The sequence below is a fragment of the Neopsephotus bourkii genome, unplaced genomic scaffold (genome assembly GCF_033783945.1).
Source record: "Neopsephotus bourkii isolate Nb327-2 ecotype Australia unplaced genomic scaffold, CSIRO-AGI_Nbou_v1 NB_121, whole genome shotgun sequence".
NCBI lineage: Eukaryota > Metazoa > Chordata > Aves > Psittaciformes > Psittacidae > Neopsephotus > Neopsephotus bourkii.
Window position 1 is genome coordinate 528,753 of NW_026900638.1, and position 18,340 is coordinate 547,092.

Genomic DNA, 18,340 nt, shown 5'->3' on the forward strand with positions numbered 1-18,340 from the left:
ATTTGTCTGAATGCCTTGCACAGCCCACCCAGTCCATGGGAGAAAGAACATTCCTCACTCTTTTTTCCTATAGAAAACCTTTCCAACACATTTTCTATGCCAGGTTTATGATCCACGATTAATCCTGCAGTCACATCCATCTTCGCTCATCCCACAGCTGTGCAGGACCCCCCAAAATGTCAGAGCATGTCTCCCCTCCTATTCCATAATCCTCTCACTTTGCTGATGGCCCTGATTTGGCTGAAAACTCCAAATGTGAATGGTATAGGAGGAGGTTAAATTGATCCCTAACAAGACAGTTCTGACAAAATCATGTAGGAGGATTTCTTTCCCTTTCAAACCTGGAGGCATATTAGCAGACAAGAACTAACAAGTGCCAGATATAAATCTGGTACAAACTGATCTCCTTTTAGTTGAGCGGAGTAATGCAGCTTTCTCCCAGGTGATGATCTGGCCCTTTGTTTCTCATTAGTAAGAAATAAATGTACTTTTATAGACAGAGGAAAAAACACCTCAGCTTTAAAGACTATTCATCACTTCTGGTGTAACATCAGTTGGATTAAGTTGGGAAAACTTAAACTAAAATTAAATATCTTAGGAGAATTTAAGTGCAATGCACTCTCATCTTTCTGTATGTGTCTTTGACACTCCGATTGCTGTTTACTTTCTGCAATGCTGTAAACTGTAAATCCAATGTAATGTAGTCTAAAATTGCAAATCCAAACAAAACCGAATCAGTGGACTCTAGTTATACTGTCCTGTTTACAGAGAAAAAGGTCTGTGCTGGCCTCGTAGCAGGGTGATAGGCAAGAACGTGACATTTACCTCTGCTGTTTGCCAACAGCCAGCTGGTCTGACAGGGTATGTTTATTAGCAGGACAACTGGCATGAGCAAATCTTCATGCAGCATGTGTCATTTCTTGCTATGAAAGGGTCAAAAACCTAGACCCATTAAAAACTGGGATACTTAAAGATTTTGAGGAGCATGTATAGGAAATGCAGGACAGAAATCCACAGAAAGATTAAGTATTTTAATACTATCTATGGAAGAGCTTACTGTACTGTGCACGTCAATAACTGATATTTGGGTCCTTTCAAGATGAGCTTCCTTAGAAAAGCTGCAATACCTTACCCATTTTATTTTTTCTGATGATTAAATAGTTTTGAGTTGATTTTTATAAATACAGAAAATCTATGGCTGGAAGCTTTTCCTTCCTTCTATTTAAATTTGCAGTGCAAAAAAAAAAAAAAAATCACTTTAGTACAGTTTTTGTCAGGGAAAGGGTTCTTGTCCCTATAGGACCATAAAGAATATGGAAAGATAAGAGGTGACAAAGAATTAGGGTGCTTTAGCTATTTACTTGATTGTCAGAGCCAGCTCCTGGAGAGGGATATCACTGTATACTTTGGTTCCTAAGAAGCTATAAGTACATACATTCTCTCCCCAGAGTACTTACTAAACCACGTTTTTTCTCCTACACTGCACAAAACATGATCATCTTGATTGCATCAGTGGTTATTTGCAATGGTTATTTGCAGTGGTTTGTGTGCAAAGGTTTTGGTAGCATGGAGCTGCAGGGTTGGCTTCTATGGGAAGCTGCCAGAAGCTTCCCCCATGCCTGAAGGAGACAATGAAGCCTGTTCCAAAACAAACCCACTGCTGGGCAAGGCCAAACACATCAGCAATGGTGGCAGCTCCTCTGGGATTATGGATTTGAGAAGGTGGAAAAAAATGGGCAACTGCAGCTGAGCTGTGGCTGCCCCATCTCTGACAGTGTTCAAGGCCAGGTTGGATGGGGCTTGGAGCAAGATGCTCTAGTGGAAGGTGTCCCTGCCCATGGCAGGGTGTTGGAACTGGATGAGCTTTCAGTCCCTTCCAGCTGAAACCATCCTATGATTCTATAATACAAAACCACTTAATTTGGAGTCTTCTGCAGACAGAAAGGAAAAAAAAAAAAAGCTGGGGCCTAATTTTGTACCCTTTGCTAGAGCCTTCTTGTTCACTGGGTAGACTGCAGGAGGTGAGGGGAAGTAGAGAAGTCCCAGACCTGCTGTTTGGCATGAGAAGTAAAGAACTTGGAACTCATTTACTGCCTGGAACTGTAGTGTACTGGTTTGCAGTCCACTTTTCCTGGAAACATAGTATTTCTAATTTCCATTTTACTGACACTAAAATAGTTCCAGGATGAAACATAAAGACACAGGAGACTCAGTGCATATGAGCCAACACCAGGAGGTCTGCCTAACAGCCAGAAGCAGCAGCTCCTCTCCTGGGCTGCAGTCCCACGGCTACACACCCCATTACTTGTGCACCACTTTGGAATAGAGGCATCAGTTTTACTCCAGCTTACACTTTGGTTCCATATAGCTAGCACATTAAATTTAATTTCCTCTGCCCTATCATGACATAATTTTCCAACTGTATATCATTATGGTCATTTACTTCAGTAAATTCAGATTGACTCATTAAACTGCTTCCTTTTCTTCTTTACAGATGAACATTATTTAATGGCTGTATTACATATCATACACCCACCAGGACTCCGCTGAACTTTCTTGAAGGGCAGTCTGGTTCCATTCCATCACATTTATTTAAGCATCTAAGTCTCTTTTTTGAAGATGCCAAATGCTCTTTCAATTACTATTCTGGTCACTTTTTGAGTTTCATTATAATTTGTAATGATACCGTTTTCAGAGAGAATCTGGAGATAAAACAGAGAGATGAAGCAATTTTTCAAGAGATATCCACTGTCACCCTATAAAGAAAGTTTGTTATAAAATCAGTCCTCAACGTATTAGAATGTATTGGCATTCCGAAATATTTGCTTACTAAGAAAATGTTCTTTCCAACATACTGACTGGAAATAAGATTACAAAAACTCTCAGAGGGAGTGGTGAGATGCACAATACGATAGTATTAAAGCTTATTTGCTCTGTATCTTACTCTTACCATTTCAGCTTAGATATGGTGTCCACACAGCTGTAACTTATCAAACTACCTTATAATTTACATCTTTATAATTGCCTGTAACTAATAAAAGGTACAATAATTAAGGTGTTAACTGAACAAATGGAGGATCTTGTGATAGCAACCGCTGTTCACTCCTTCTCTTCCACCACTGTTAATATATTAGGTGCTTCATTAAGTCAAATTCAGACCACGCTCTTCCTTTGTTCTTACGCAATCCTGCACTGTGGGCAGTGACCTGGCAGCATCCCTCCCACCATCAGTGGCTCCCTGTTGCTCTTGTGATGTGAAAGAGGGAGTTTCACCCGAGGCAGACCAAGGAGCCAGTGTACACCATCACATCACAGGCATCTGCAGCACTGGGGACAACAAGAGCTCAAGATAATTTCTCATTAACATTTACTAGACCATACCTTGTGGCTATTACTCCAGGCTTAGGCATATTAAAGTCAAAGGAGATACTCATGATGTACAGAATCTGGACCCTTTATTGTGTTAGTGCCTTCTGTATGGTTGGGACTTTAAAGAGGGACCCATGTTGTAACTGAAAGCTACATAAGCCTCGACCCACTTTTGGGAAAGGGATGTTATTACATACTACTTAAGAGGCTCTTAAGATACTTCTGGCCACTCAATAAATAATGAAAATATATATTCAATACTTCAGGCAGCAGCATACTTCTTAATATTCTAAAAAGGTCATTATACTTTTAAATAATGCTCATCTTTTATGGTTGCTTGTATGTCTTTTCTTAAATTATTAGTAAGATTATTAAAACATTTAGAGAGACAAATAAATCACAGATTTGAACCACTCTCACAGCTTTTTACTGTTAGGTAAGGAATAAGAATTAAAGGGAAGGAATAAAGCAGTTGAGAAAGTATCAGTAAATACAAATTAAGCACCTTTCAGGTGTTGGATGGTAAACCCTTTTTTTTTCCTTTCCACATGACCTTGAGCATCTTTATTTTGACATTTGCTCTTATATTTCTATGACTGTGCCCCCTCAAACTTGTTCTTAGCTAGTGCAGCAATTACAGATACTCTTAGTACCTGTGTGCTATTTATCCCTACATAAATTTACACTTGTTGAGCCTTTGAAAGTGTTCTCTTATACATGCTGCCTTCTGGTTTTACAGTTTCTTCATGTCTAGAACCTGACTAAATGCACAATGGCCTGGACTGGTGAGTGATAGAAGTCCTTGGACACGTGTTGTCACTGTGCTTAGCGGGAGAGGTTTTATAGAGAAAGAGATTTTTCCTTTGTCTTTTTATGAAAGGTACTATACAGGTACCCCCCACTCAGCAGCATCTCCAGTTCCCTCATGGCAGCCTGCAGCTGCTTTTTATTCACTGCCTACTTCTGGTGTCATTATTTCTGTGATTCTATACACACTCACAGAATCAATTTGTCTGTACATCCCCAATACGTAATAAAAAGCAACTGATACATGCTGGTTTTCCTGTGCATGGTACAAAGCAGTGTACTGACAGATACACCTAAATGTGCGTGCCAACAAGTTTGCTGTCCTTGAGCAAAATGGCCTCTAACAGAGTCAGAGCCCTCACATAAAACGCTTGTTTTCTCATCAGCTTTATACAAATAACCAATTTCCAGGAGCATTTTCAGTTTTACTCTCCATTACTCCAAGCTCTCCCAAACCATACGCATTTATAACCAGCTAAGAGGACAAAAATGTCGAAACATTAAAATAAAAGCATGAAATAAATGTATCTTGCTCCTTGCAAGGCAACTGCAAAAGTTGCATTAATGCCAGCATGGAAGGGAGAAGAAGAGTGAAGGTAGATAGAATAATTGAATAGTAAAAAGAAAATAAATCAGGAGTTTCTCTACTGTTTCATGATAATAATTTTCCACAGCATTACCTAATGTGTCACATACAGTTGTATGGAGCATCTTTTTTTATTTTCCCATTCTCTACTGCTTAACATCTCTGAGACAGTTCCACAGTCTGGGTGAGAAAAGAACAAGAGAAGTCTGTGTTCTATCCCTGCAAGCACAATGCCTTTCAACATGTGCTGAGACACACAACTAACGCTGGCTCCTGCAGTTCCTCAGCTCATTGATCAGCTCTTTCCTGCCTCCCTTTTCAGAGTATTACACCCTCTGCTTGTCTCCCTCTTCTTTTTCAATAAGCTTTCTGGTTGTCTTCTTCCTTGCTTCAGGGTATTCCCTTTTCCTTCTTAGCAACTTCAGAGCACCCAAAATAAGCAGATATCATAAAATGATTTCTAATTTCTTGACACAACTCGAGCACATATCATTGCCATGTTGTAATTCTTGGATCAACCAACATAGAGCTGACAGCCAGTCTTAGGAGATACAATCAACTGGTAAACCAAAACACTCCTTTGCATTAAACCCTATGATTAACCCATGTGTACAGGTCACATCTGGGTTAATTTCAGGGAGGCATATCTATCAATTTTAATTAAAGAATTATCTTTAACCATAATTTATCAAGTGAACTCTAATTTTGGCAGCTCCTTCTCCAACCTGTAGTCCTTATGTTCTGATGTCAAAAAATCCCAAACCTGAAAATACCTAGTCCTTTCCACACCTCTGAATGTGAAAACTATCCCCATTTGGTAAATACTGTCCCTCATAAAAACTTTGAATCAACTTTATTCTGTAAATGCACTGACACAGAAAAGACAGTTGCTTTTTTAATTATTACTTGCACTGCTACCTAAAACTTCCAGTGGTCCAGCAGCACCAGTATTATGAGTCCGTTATATAAGATGTCATCAGTGAAATCTGTACAATAGATATGTGCTATTTTTATGTCTGTACCTTTGAGAGTTCTTATTTACAAAGGACTAGATGCAATTCCCTGTATCCATTTAAGATGTCACGTGGCATTGTGCTATTGGAACAAAAATCAGACCTGTTAATATTTTCATGCAATGGCTTATATCTACACCATTGACTTTCATTTCAGGAACCACTAGAAACAGTTTAGCCAATGTTAAGTGTCATTTATTTTTCAGTCACTTGTTATACAGAGCAGTAAACAAAGTCAATTAAACTAACAACACTGTATCCAATGACATGACTCATTTATAATACTAAAGCTATGTTCTCATGGGTTTATTATGATGCAGATGGAAGTTAGAGCATTTGAAATTAGTTTTCATCCTGACTTTGACAAATACTGAAAATTAAGCCATTAAAAACATGCCAAGGAAACTTTCCCAAGAGGAAAAATTTCTGTTTTGACAGAAATTGCTTCATCTTGACATATTTATAATACAAAACACAGATAAAATAGAGAGATTTGTGGGAACTGCCATAGCAACCTGTTTTGATTTCATTTGCCAAAATACTGTTATGGAAAATAACTCATTTTTACAGTGTACTTTATGTAGTCTGCATGAACAAATCATGAAATGGAATGGATCTTAGTATCCTCTCTGATGAATCCAGATTAGGATAGTGATAGGTGCATTCCCTCCACAACATATTATTGCATGTCCTACGATCATTATAGTTCACTAGACATCCCTTCAATATTTCTGAGCTGGTTCATACATTTAATGAAAAAAGCATTTATCTGCTTTCTTTCTTTCTTTCTTTCTTTAAGAGATGTCTCATTCAGCTGTCATTCAGATATGAAGAATGCTTTGAAAACGTAAATATTCCTTCAGTTTCCTTCCCATATGAGGTATGCTTCATGTAAGGTATGTAAGGCCTTAATGCAACTCTTGACCCCATTGATCAAGAGGTGTAACCATTTTCAGAAGTAATAATCTGCATAATTCAATTTGAATGTGCAGAGTATTTTTGGTATTGAAATCAAGATTTTTACTTAAATGTGGCATGTTAAATTTTACATGGAGTATTCTTTTCACGCTGCTCTTATTTCTCTCACTATTAATAGGTCCATTTTATAGATCTGTATGAAAATCCATCTGTGGATTTTCAGAATGTCATTTTATTTCTGTTTGAAACTACATTAATCTCCAAACTGGAAGTGGATGAACCTGCTGCTAGATAACTTTCTGCCTTCATGAGCCCATGTGATTATTTGCACTGGTCATGACAATCAAACACAAAAAAGAACTCTTTGTATCATTTTTTAACTGTAAATGAAAAGCGAGGACAGGGCAAAGGGGTGTGAAATACTCCAGGATTATTGCGCATGACTTATTAATGTGTTCATACACAGTATGAACGCATTATACTGTAATGCATACTGTAGATACTGTAGATGAGGAAAGATTTCTTAGTTGAAGTACATGATCTTTAGCAGGAAAAAGGTTTGACCCTTCTAAAAAAGTGTATTAACAAGACTGTAAATTAGGTCACATGGTCCATTAAGATGCAAGAAAATTTCAGCTTGCAACAGATTGGTCACCACCAGTAGAGGCCCTTGTCATCAGCTTTCCATTGCTTAATTTTGTTCTTGATTTTTCCTCTTCTTTTTTCACTTACAGCTGCTGCTCCTTTAGAAAAATCAACTTTCTGTCATTTTCATGATTCATGAAGGCCTGAAGGAAAAGACCAGAACCATCCATAGCCTTTTCATTTGTGACGCAGCCTACTAACAACTTCATTGACTTTCTTCAGGCCACGCTTTAGTTAAAAGTCTTTAGTGCATTTTAAAAGATGTGAATGGGAAGATGCTTCATCTTGGGCTTCTGTCAACAGAAAAAAAAAATAAATTGGGAATTTTACATACTTCAAGATGTGGGAGATAATTTCTGTAAACATTATTGTGGCTCAAACAAAACTTGATTGTATCTTATTATGACTCTGTGCCCACAAGATGGAAAACGCATTTAAGTGATTGCATTTCTTCCGACAAAAACAATGTTTAGCAGGTAATGTATCACAAGTATCTGTTTTATGCCCTATTTAAGTACAATCTTTAATATAGCGCAAAAAATAAGTTATAAACAGAAGGAAAGGTTAATAAAAAGAAAAGCAAGTTTCTGCAGCTAGTTTCCTCTAGATTACCAAGATGCAATGTCAGATATGGATATTCCCAGCCATGTTTTGTCTACTAAAAGTCTCAGACAACAGGAGTTTGTATAATAAGGCCCGAGAAAGGATCAGAATTTAGCCCAGTACTTGCAAATGACATTTCAGAAAAGCTCTATGATTAAGTGGAGGAATTCAGCAATTTTTACATGGATGAGCGAAGACCAGACAGCTTTCCATCCTACCTCCTATGTATAGAAATCACAACAGCATGTAATAATTGAAAAAGCAGAAGGATGAAGACCATAATTTCCCTGAAGTGAAGCAAAACCATTGGCTGTTTTCTTCAACAGAGGAATACTTAATGACCTGCATTTGGAGCACTGGCAGCACAGAAACACCTTCTGTTCCTTTGACTGAAAATTTTGAAGAGTCTCATTCTGACTTTGTGATAGTTGTTAGCATCCGGATATTAATCCTGCTCCCTAAGCCTTCCTGTGGTTAGGGAAAGAAAGGAATTCCAGGGACAGAGGAGTAATAGAAGACAAGTTTATCTAGCTCTGCAAAGGCATGAGCCAAAAATACATCCTGCAGTTTTTAATTTGTGCATCTTCTGCAGGGTTCCTCTACCACCTCCTGTCCCTTCTCTCTCACTCTCAGCCCAGCTCCCTCCTTTGGTTTCTCACTTGCCTTGTTCTCCCCCCTCACCAAGGCATAAACTAAACATATACTCTGTGAACATATGAGCTACATTATCTTACAGCTTGCAACATAATTGTTTCCCTCTGATAAGTTCCAGTCATTGAAAAACACAATGTTCTGGCATTGTGTAGGATTCACAGTCATGGACAGATTTCCTGTTGTTTTGATGCTGTGTGCAAACATAAGAAAATTGAGATTGTTTTCCAAGGAGCTAACCACAGCAGCAGCACAAGACATGAAGTATTTACAAACAACAGATGGGAAACAGCTAGAAGGTGGTGGTCAACACGGAAATCAGCACTCACTGCTTAAGAGCTGCTTATCTGATCAAGATTTCTGTAGGAGAGAAGAGCTTTAAGATGGAAACCCCAAGTTTTCTAATGCAAGTATAATTAAGAAAACAGATGTAGAGGCAGTGAGGCAGCTTTAAAGAAGTCAAGTGAGTTACTCAAGGAGACTTGAGGAAGAGATGAGAATTTATTTTTCTGAGTCTTGATTTATAAATCTTATGAATGTGTGAGATTCTATCACATTTGAATTGAATATTCCACTGTTTGTAGCACATCCTCTGAGCATATGTAAGCTATAAAAGCCCTTCTTTCTCTAGCCCCCTTTCAAAATATAGAGGTGAAACAAACCTACCACACATTGCCCTTCTTGCAATTAAAGGATGAGACATCATAAAATCACAGCATGGTTTGGGTTGGAACAGATCTTAAAGCTCCTCCAGCTCCAACCCCTGCCACGGGCAGGGACCCCTTCCACTGGAGCAGCTTGCTCCAAGCCCCTGTGTCCAACCTGGCCTTGAACACTGCCAGGGATAGGGCAGCCACAGCTTCTCTGAGCACCCTGTGCCAACTCCTCAGCACCCTCACAGGGAAGAGCTTCTGCCTAAGATCTACTCTAAATCTACCCTCTAAAGGCCTCCACAAACCCCTGCTAACAGGTGGCATCAACTGTAGTTCAAAATTTTAACAAAATTTAGAGTATATTTCCATGGTTTTGAGAAGAAACCAGTTACGGAAAAGGCCTTATAAAAGTCTGCTATGATGATCATTAATCTAGTGAACATCAGTCTGACAACAGCAAAGAGCAGGTGTCTTTTTTGTGTTTCTGTTGCATTTTTGAAGTCAGGTTTCTGAAAGAAGTGAAGGGAGTAGCCCCATTCTCTCAGTATAAGGAAGTGGATTGAAAGAAAAACCCCATTTTCTTCAAAATGGACTGCATCTGCTATGTGCCTTTTAGCTGCTTCAGAGGTACGAGTCAGGGTACATCCCTGGGTGCTCTGACTCACAGACGCTTTTGAGTTAGAGAAAACAGTCAAAAGGTGTGGCAGAGGGCATGGCAGGCAGAAGACTCTTCATGTCAGAACCCACCTTGCATATGGCTCCTTATACAATACCCAATTTAAATGACCTGCAGGCTGTGAAGGTTTTGTTCTTGCTTACTGTGCTGCTCACGCTAATATCTAGCATGGAAGTGCCTCACTGCAGAGAAGAAGCAACAATTATTTGCTACCCACTGCTCAAGCAAATGTGCCAAAAATGAGATGCCTAAAACAAAATACAGGTCTCTAAAATACCTATGTAAAAGGTACCCAAGTATGTTCAGGGACAGTGAATGATTTTAGTCAATCTGTATATTTATGTGCACCCAGTGAATAAAGTTCAAGAGATGTTTTATTAATACAGGGCACCAAAATATCTTTCAGAATGGCATGACAATCTCTCTTGAGCATAGGCAGTGAACTATCTACTTTAACGAAACTGTTTGTCTTTAAAGATAACTGAGCCTAAAAGAAGCTTAAAGTATTCTAGGTTCCACCTGCAGCTTTCGAAGTCTGCTTGAGTTGCCTAAGAGATACAGATCCCCCTCAACTTCTCTCCTTTAGATAAGTTAACTGATTATTTCTGTTAAAACCCTGCTAGTTTTAGCTTTTCTATTCTCAGAAATACTTGTCAATAAAGCACAAATAGGAACAGGGGATCAGGATTAGGCAGTGAAAGAAACAAAGTCTACCTAGACACAAAGAGATATTGAGATAGTAACAGAGGAAATAAGAACTCAAAAAAGTTCATGTTCTTGAAGCAAACAATTGAGACCATTTTTAGCAATAATCTCTGTTCTGCCTGAGAAAAGCTGAGCAAAAGGTGTGGAGGGTTTCTTTTTTGTGTGTGTATGCAGACCCAGGGCTTTAACAATATGCTGGAACAGGGGGGCTAATTCCTGCTGTGATACTTTCTTGAGAAGTAGATGTTAAGATAAATACATACTTTGTAATACTTCAGGGCATGGGCTAACCTATTTTAAGACTGAAAACATGTCAAACAGTAAGCCTTACTGAAGAATTTGATATTGAAGAGTATTTGAATGCTAGGAAAAGAGAAGAAAATTGAGAAAAAGAACTAAATGACATGACAGATATGTTATAGGAAAAGCTTAAATGCCCAGCAATTAAGACAAATGGGGAAAAAAGAATAAATTGATTGTTATGTTAAAAAAAAAGAAAGACGAAAGAAAAGCTGGAATTAGAGTTAAGCTGCAATACTGTGATAATGTATATAAATTTGCTCAGTTTAATTTTATTCTACCCTCGTGTAAATTCCTTTTGTGTGCTGGAGAATGTAAAAAGCCTAGATTATCATCCACTATCCAAAAAGAACTTTTTCAGAGAGCACACGTGTTTGTATGGAGGACACTTGTATCCGCAGCTATTGCAATAGTAGGTAACAAGTTACGAACACATGTGTTTGTATGGAGAACACTTGTATCCGCAGCTATTGCAATAGTAGGTAACAAGTTACTGTTTGATTGCTACAGATTCAAATGGCACAAAGAAGAAAATTACTTCCAGTACATTACATCATGGCAAGGTACCTGCTATCTAATCTTGTCATAAAAAATGAAATAAAATGAAAAGGCTACAAAGACATTTGATTTAGAAAATCAAGTTCAGCTCTGCCAAGGCTTCAGTAAATCGGTCACTATTTGAAAACTGGGACTGCCAGGTGCTGAAATTTGCTATGTGATATCCTTGGAACCAGCAATCTGCCTATATAACAAGTGCCAACATGCAGTTCCTTAAGCAGAGGGACTTAAAATCCCTTTGATTTCTGTCACTTTTTATCCAAAGGATCACACTGCTTTGAGTTCCTTAAAGGCAGCAAAGAGCACTGCACTTAGAGGACCTAAATGCTCATTCTGCCATGCAGTCTCCACAACTTAAATACTGCACATTGTCTACTAACTTCTGGTTGACCACACCACTTCTAGGTCCTGGATTAACACCTTTCAACAATGAGACTACTCATTTCCTGATGATGTTTTATATAGAAAAGGACTACTACACCTAGAGAGGTGACAGGAACACTAGACTGTTTTCGTGGCACATAGTCGACTAAGGCTGTGGGATGCTGCTTCAAAAATCTCAGCTCTTCCAGGACCTTAGCTCATGTGTATTTATGTGTCTCCCAGGTGTGTTCTCCTCTGAACTTCCTACTTCAATCAGTTGCACTCTTAGTAAAAGCTAAAGTGAAGGCAACTGTATCTGACTAGTTACTTCTTGGGTAACTATGTATTACAGAACTCAACATGAAAATCATCATGAAAGCTAAAGGTTAAACGGCCAACAGAGACCAGGCTCACTGATGGACTGTATTTTTTTCTGTAGTTTTTGCTATAATCATTCTTATTTTCAATGCACATGCTTAATATTTGGGTTCTATTTTGTGACAGACAGTTCCACTGCCTGCACAGAGCTTAAAAAAACATCCACTCATGTTTCACTTAAGCAGAATGGTCTTTTTGCCTGTCTTGCTGATCAAAGTGACCAATATTTCTGATGCTTAGGTGATGTCTCTTTTCTACATGTATCTGAATGGTGGCAGTTGCAAGCGTTTGTTAGGAAGAGTCAGTTGACCTCCCTTGGCTGGTGAGAGCTACATTAATTTACAGAGCAGCTTAGCATCTTATCTTGGTTTTAGTAAACAGTGGTAACAAGGTCAGTTTTCCTCTTTTTCTTAGAGGCAATTAGCAGTGATAAAAAATTAAGGGTAGTTTTAACAACTCGTTAATAACCTAAAGGAAAGAAAGAAATGTCTAAACAGTGGACAAAGCCCTGTTTCAGGACCATGAAAGAAACACAAGTTCCTACAGTTCTTCCAGATTTTCAGATTTCTTCATAGTATTCTGGCAGAGCTCTCAGCAACAGCCCAGCAATCCATGTCCTCTGTCTTAGATAAAGTAATCTGGACTAGGCAGGTAATCTGATTTGTTTCTTAAATTGACACACTTTAAACAGAAACACTCATAGATAGCTGCATGAGTCCTTTGGTTTGAATTTACCGGAGATGTACTTGCAGCTTAGGGAAGAAGTATCATTTTTCATAATCATGCTTATTTACTACTTGTGTTTCTTATATATACACCATAGCTCATGGTCATTTTTGTCAAATGCCTGGAGAAACTTAGCTGACTTCCAGTTAATGGTGTAATACACTGTGATAAAGGAGTGGGTAATTCACTATGCTCTGTTTGGGATCCTTGCTTGTTTCCATTCATTTCACAATAGACTAGCCAGTTACAACAAAGAAGAACCAGCAATCTAAGACATGGAGCATAAAAATGAAGGCAAGAAACCAAAGGTCTGTAAATAAAGGTTTCCTAACATCACCTGGCTCCATTCAATAGCATGGGAAAGACGATACCTAGAAAACTAATTTGATGCAACCTGAAAGCCTATGGAAGACACAAACTAAATGCCTATTCTGCCTTACAGTAGTAAGTTACACATCTTCATAAAGGAGAGGTCAGTCTAGTATAATCTCTGTTTACACATGAAGAATAGGGCATGTTTCAGTCCTAAGTAATACCATGGGGTTAAAATAATTCAAAGTATTTCTGTATACTACTGACTGTGACTACTTACATCTGTTATATGGCTGTACATGATGAATCCAACAACATTTAAATTCATATTTAAATAAGCTCTCGCCTAAGAAATGTTTTTCCCTACTTCAAACCCTCCTTTAGACTCCCTTGCTGTGCCTTTACAGGGGGAAGTAAGGTTCCAGTTCAGCCCCTTTCCTCATTTGTTCATTGCAAAAATGAATACAGAGCCTGATTAAAATTTTGTCAGGCTGAGGAAGAGAGAATAAAAAGACTGGCAGCTACTGCCTCTACTTGAAGCCTAACAGATACCTGTACTACTCACATCATTCCCTTACAGGCTGAGACAGGGAAATTGTTTGACAAGCTCCCTCCAAGCCTAAAATAGGCAACAAAAGGTAAAAGCACTGAAGGACTCATCCTCCTCTTCTCCTTGTTGGCTCTGAGTTTACGTGGAAGCTGGGAAAGCAGATGGATTCCACAAGAAGTGTGTGGAACAACGGCACGTCAATGGGATCACACTGCCTCAAAACAGCAAAGTCCCTTCAACAACACCTACTCCACAGGGGTTCTTCACCAGCAGGGCTTACGGGAGTCCAGGCTCAGCGATTCCAGAGCAGGAGGGTGGCAACATGTTCCCCCCAAAGGAAACAGCAGAAGAAGGTGCTGCAGCATAGCAGAAACCTTTATGCTTGGTAAGATTAGCAATGCAAGTGATGTAACAGAAGAAAGAAAAGTGCAATGCTTCGCACAGACGGACAAAACCTTGCATTTGGTGCAGAAAAGAAAGCCATAAGCAAAGTTGATGTAGTTTAAGAGAAGAACTTGGAGTCAGTCCCGATGGTACACTCATACATCAATCACCTTTACCCTGCGCAGCGTCTGAAGCAGCACAAGAGATGATGGATGAGAATAAATCCCCATGAGCTCCCCCCAGTAATTTGTCCACCAGCCCCTTCTGTCACAGCCTCCAGTGCCGGTCCCCGGCGGAGCCCCCACTGCCGGGCGCGGCCTTCCCACACCTGCCCTCGCCCTCCTCCGCTTTACCACCCGCACACCATGGGCACACCATGGGCACACCACGGGCACCGAACCGCTCTGACGGGATGCTCCATACCCCCATCCCTCCCCCGTGGCCGCTTTCCAGAGCGCCATAGAGCCCGTTCACTGGGATGCCCTCACCTCAGCGCGGCTCGGCTCGGTTCGGCTCGGTTCGGCTCTCCACCTGCCGCCGGACACCCCACGTCTACCTCCGAGCCTTCCCCCGCCCTACACCGCAGCCGCAGCCCTGTCCCCTCCGGCCCCTTGGGTACCTCCTATCAGCCCCCCTCCCCTCCCCTCACACCCCCGGCCCCTTCCCTCCCCCGGTAACGCCGTCTCCATACTCACAGCAACTGCGCACTGAGGCGGCCCGCAGTCGGCCTGCAGACCGGCCGAGCCGGTGCCGGCAGCGGCAGCAAGGCCTCCCCTCGCCCGCCACCCCCTCGGCGCGCAGCCCCCCGCTCCCCGCTCCCGGCCCAGCGGTAGCCGGTGGCGCAGGCGCGCTGCCTCCTCCCCTAGTGGCTGCCGCGGGGAGGCTGGCGGCCGCGGCGGCAGCGCCCGGGTCCCCTCAGAGCGGCTCGGGCCGGCGGCGGGAGGCGGGCGGCGAGGGCGGGTAGGCGGGAGCCGGGAGCCGGGGCCGGGCGCTGTGCGAGGGAGCCGCGCCGCGCAGCCAGCCCGTCAGTGACCGGTGCTGCTGGGGAGGAGGAGGAGGAGGAGGCGGCGGCGGAGAGAGCTTCTCCCACCCCCACCCACCGAGCCGAGGTGAGGCCAGGGCAAAGCATCCTCCTTTCTTCCCCTCATCCCTTCCTCCCTTTCATCCTCCCACCCCCCATCTCCCCCAGCGCCTTCGTTTCATCCTTCTTTCCTTATCCTCCTTCCCCCTTATCTCGCCTTCTCCTCATCCCTCCTTGCGCTTCCTGGTCCTCCGTTTCTTTCTTCTCTCCTTAGCCACCTTTCTCCACTCCGCCCCATCCCCCAGACTCCTTCTCCCCGTGCACATATATCGCACCCTCCAGAAATAATAATCATACTGCCTTTTCTCCCCCCCATCCTTTTTCTTTCAATGCAATTTTAATTCTTGCTCGGTAAAAGAGACAGAGTCTGTCACAGAGATAATCCTCCTCCTTTAAAGAATGGATTTGAATTAATGGTCATTTTGTGGTGTGTGTATTATGGGAAAAGGGGGATTAGATATAGGGAAGAAAAGAAAGGGTCAGAGGTGTGGTGTTTCACTTACTCACCTCTTTGCCTAGCATCACTTCGAGGTGCAACCTAGCTCTGTGTTAATTTAAGTCCTTTTTTTATTGTTTTACGTGATTCTCCTTTCTTCAGGCATCAGAGGTTTCTTCCTCCCTTTTCTCTATCCACTGCGTGTCTCTGTAATTTACAGTGGCTGCTGCTCTGATTGCCTGATGGCAGGGAAGGGGCGCGGGACTCTGCGGTGGGGAGGGGGTGCCGGAGAAAGCAGCTTCCTCCATCCCTTCCCTTTAGGCCTCTTGCAGGGGCTGGGACCTCTTAACCACCCTCATCGTATCCCACCCAAAACGTGCCAGCTCGCAACCCAGGGTTTGCTCCGGTGGCAAAGAGCTGAAGTTTAAAACGTGGCTTGATCTTTTCCTTGGGGATGGTGAAAAGCTGCATGGATGTTGGCTGAGAGGTGGTGGCCAAAGGTTCTCATTGTGTGATGTCTGGAGTGGAAGTTTTGCTTAGATGTGGTGATGGGGAGCGATGTTGCTGCTGCAAGACTTCCCCGGCTGCCTTGCCCATTGGGAGCTGCTGTTGTGGGTGCTATGGGGAGAAAACATGTGCCTTCAGTTTGGGAAAGTAACTTTTCCATCTTTATGACAGGGTGTAGTGTGAGGAGTAGGTGGCACGCACCTGCTTCTCCGTAGGCTGGAAGGGTGAGTGCACTCCCTCGTGTTTTGCCGGTTGTGTACAGTGCCTGTTTCCTTTTTAAGGTGACGCTCCGTCAGTTGAAATGATCAGTTGGTGGCTGCGTTTCTCCCCTCATCGGTTATGTAGTGGCAGAACGTTTATTGGATTGTTAGCATGCTTCAGATGCTGTCACCCTCTTTAAGCTTCAGTTTGCTGAATTAGAAGTTTGTTTATACTTTATGGGGACAGATATGCTCCAAAACCCCTGTTATTTTAGAAATCTATAGATACCACAGCAGACAATAATACAGCAAAACTCTATCAGCCTGAATAATACCAAACCACACATTATGCACTATTTTGGCATGTATTCTGTAAGAAATGTTGATTCTGTTCATTTGTCAAGATTGCAGGGAATGGCGTGTGCTTGGGAGTATGAAGTAGATAAGTAGCATCCATAGGGGTAGTCTCAAATGATGTTGCTGATGCGAACAACAGCTTTTGCTGGCTTTGTGGCTACTACAATGCTGCTGGTTTTCCCTTTTACCTACAGCGTCTATGATTGATATTGTGTATTGTGCCAGGCTTTTTATACTCCAGGTCAAACAGAATTCTTTCTAGAGGAGAAAAAGTATGGATGTGAAGGATGAACTTTTGCACTCGATTGTTTAAATCATTGTTTACAGCTGTACCACCTCAGCTGTGTATGAGATGGCTGTAATTCCATTAATGGGCTCTGCTGGTGACAAAAGCCTCAACGGGAAAGCTCCAGTGTCACTTGAGCCCTTAAAAGGAAATGCAACCCTAATTTATGGAGATTTCTTTTAATATTAATGTTCAGCATGTATGGTGCTACCAAATGCCTTTGAACACTAGAAACCAAGAGTATTCATAGCCTGAGACTTTAAAGCCAAAGGAAGCAATTAGATCTGCTGCTCTGACCCCTTGACTATTACAGCCAGTTGGATTTTATTCAATTACTTTTGAGTGCAGCATTTGGCTGAAATGTATTTTCCAGAAAAATAGGAATTTTGATCGGAAGACAGTAAGAGGTAGAGAATCTGTGGTTTATTAAGTTATTTGACTTCAGCTTCCAGTCACTGGCTAATGGTGTGCTTTCCTCCACTATGCTGAAGAGCTCGAAGTATTTTCTTACCATGGAGGTATTTATTAGCTGTAACTCAGTAGATTCTAACTGAGTTAGAACTAAAATTCTTTATATTTGTCACTGCATGCATTTTCCTCACAACTCCATTTCTGTGGTTTTTTTTTTTTTTTTCTTTTTTTTTTTCCCCAAATCCACTTTTTCAGTGTTTCTGTGAAAACGTGAGCTGGGTACTGCCTGGCTTAAATATTACCCCTGTAGTGTTACTCTGCTGGTTTTACATGGCATTTCCATATGAAACCTCCACCTGCAGCACTGTGTTTCGATCTCAGTTTCACTGGGTATGCTCAGTGGGGCAAACCCTGTTTCTTTCCATGGGAGTTTATCATTCTGTAGTCTAGCATGTGGTTCTTGGTTGTAGCTTTATAACTTTGTACGTGGCTTTTTTTAAAGCATGCTTTCTTTCTTAGCATAGGTTGAAGACGCCAACCTGGTCACTTTTTGTAAGTGATTTATCTTCCTTATGTAGCATTCTTTCTATTTATACCTTATGCAAATTTTGTCACAATTGATTGTGTAGACTTATAAATGGTTGGAAAGCTGTTTTGTGATAGTGGCTCCACTTTTGGGGAACTCTGTGTTAATCTGTGTTATGTTGTGATGTGTTCTTCTCTAAAGCTGCTTTCTTTTTCATTTTGAGAAATTGTTTAACCAGTTCTTTACCTGCTTAACTGGTGCTATTTGGTCATCAGGCTATTACAGAACACCACATCAAGTGCCATGGAAGTTTATACATCCATAGCAATATTTGTACCA

General features: G+C 41.3%; 1 protein-coding gene across 2 annotated transcripts in view; it reads left to right on the forward strand.

The window, feature by feature from the left end:
• The first annotated feature begins 15,161 nt into the window (after positions 1-15,161).
• CTNNA2 (catenin alpha 2) overlaps positions 15,162-18,340 on the forward strand; it is a 505,102-nt gene continuing 501,923 nt past the window's right edge. The window contains exon 1 of one of the 2 annotated variants that reach the window (XM_061365551.1): positions 15,162-15,306. The gene's annotated coding sequence lies outside the window, so the exon portion shown is untranslated. The remainder of the gene's footprint in view (positions 15,307-18,340) is intronic. The other variant, XM_061365559.1, reaches the window with a different exon arrangement.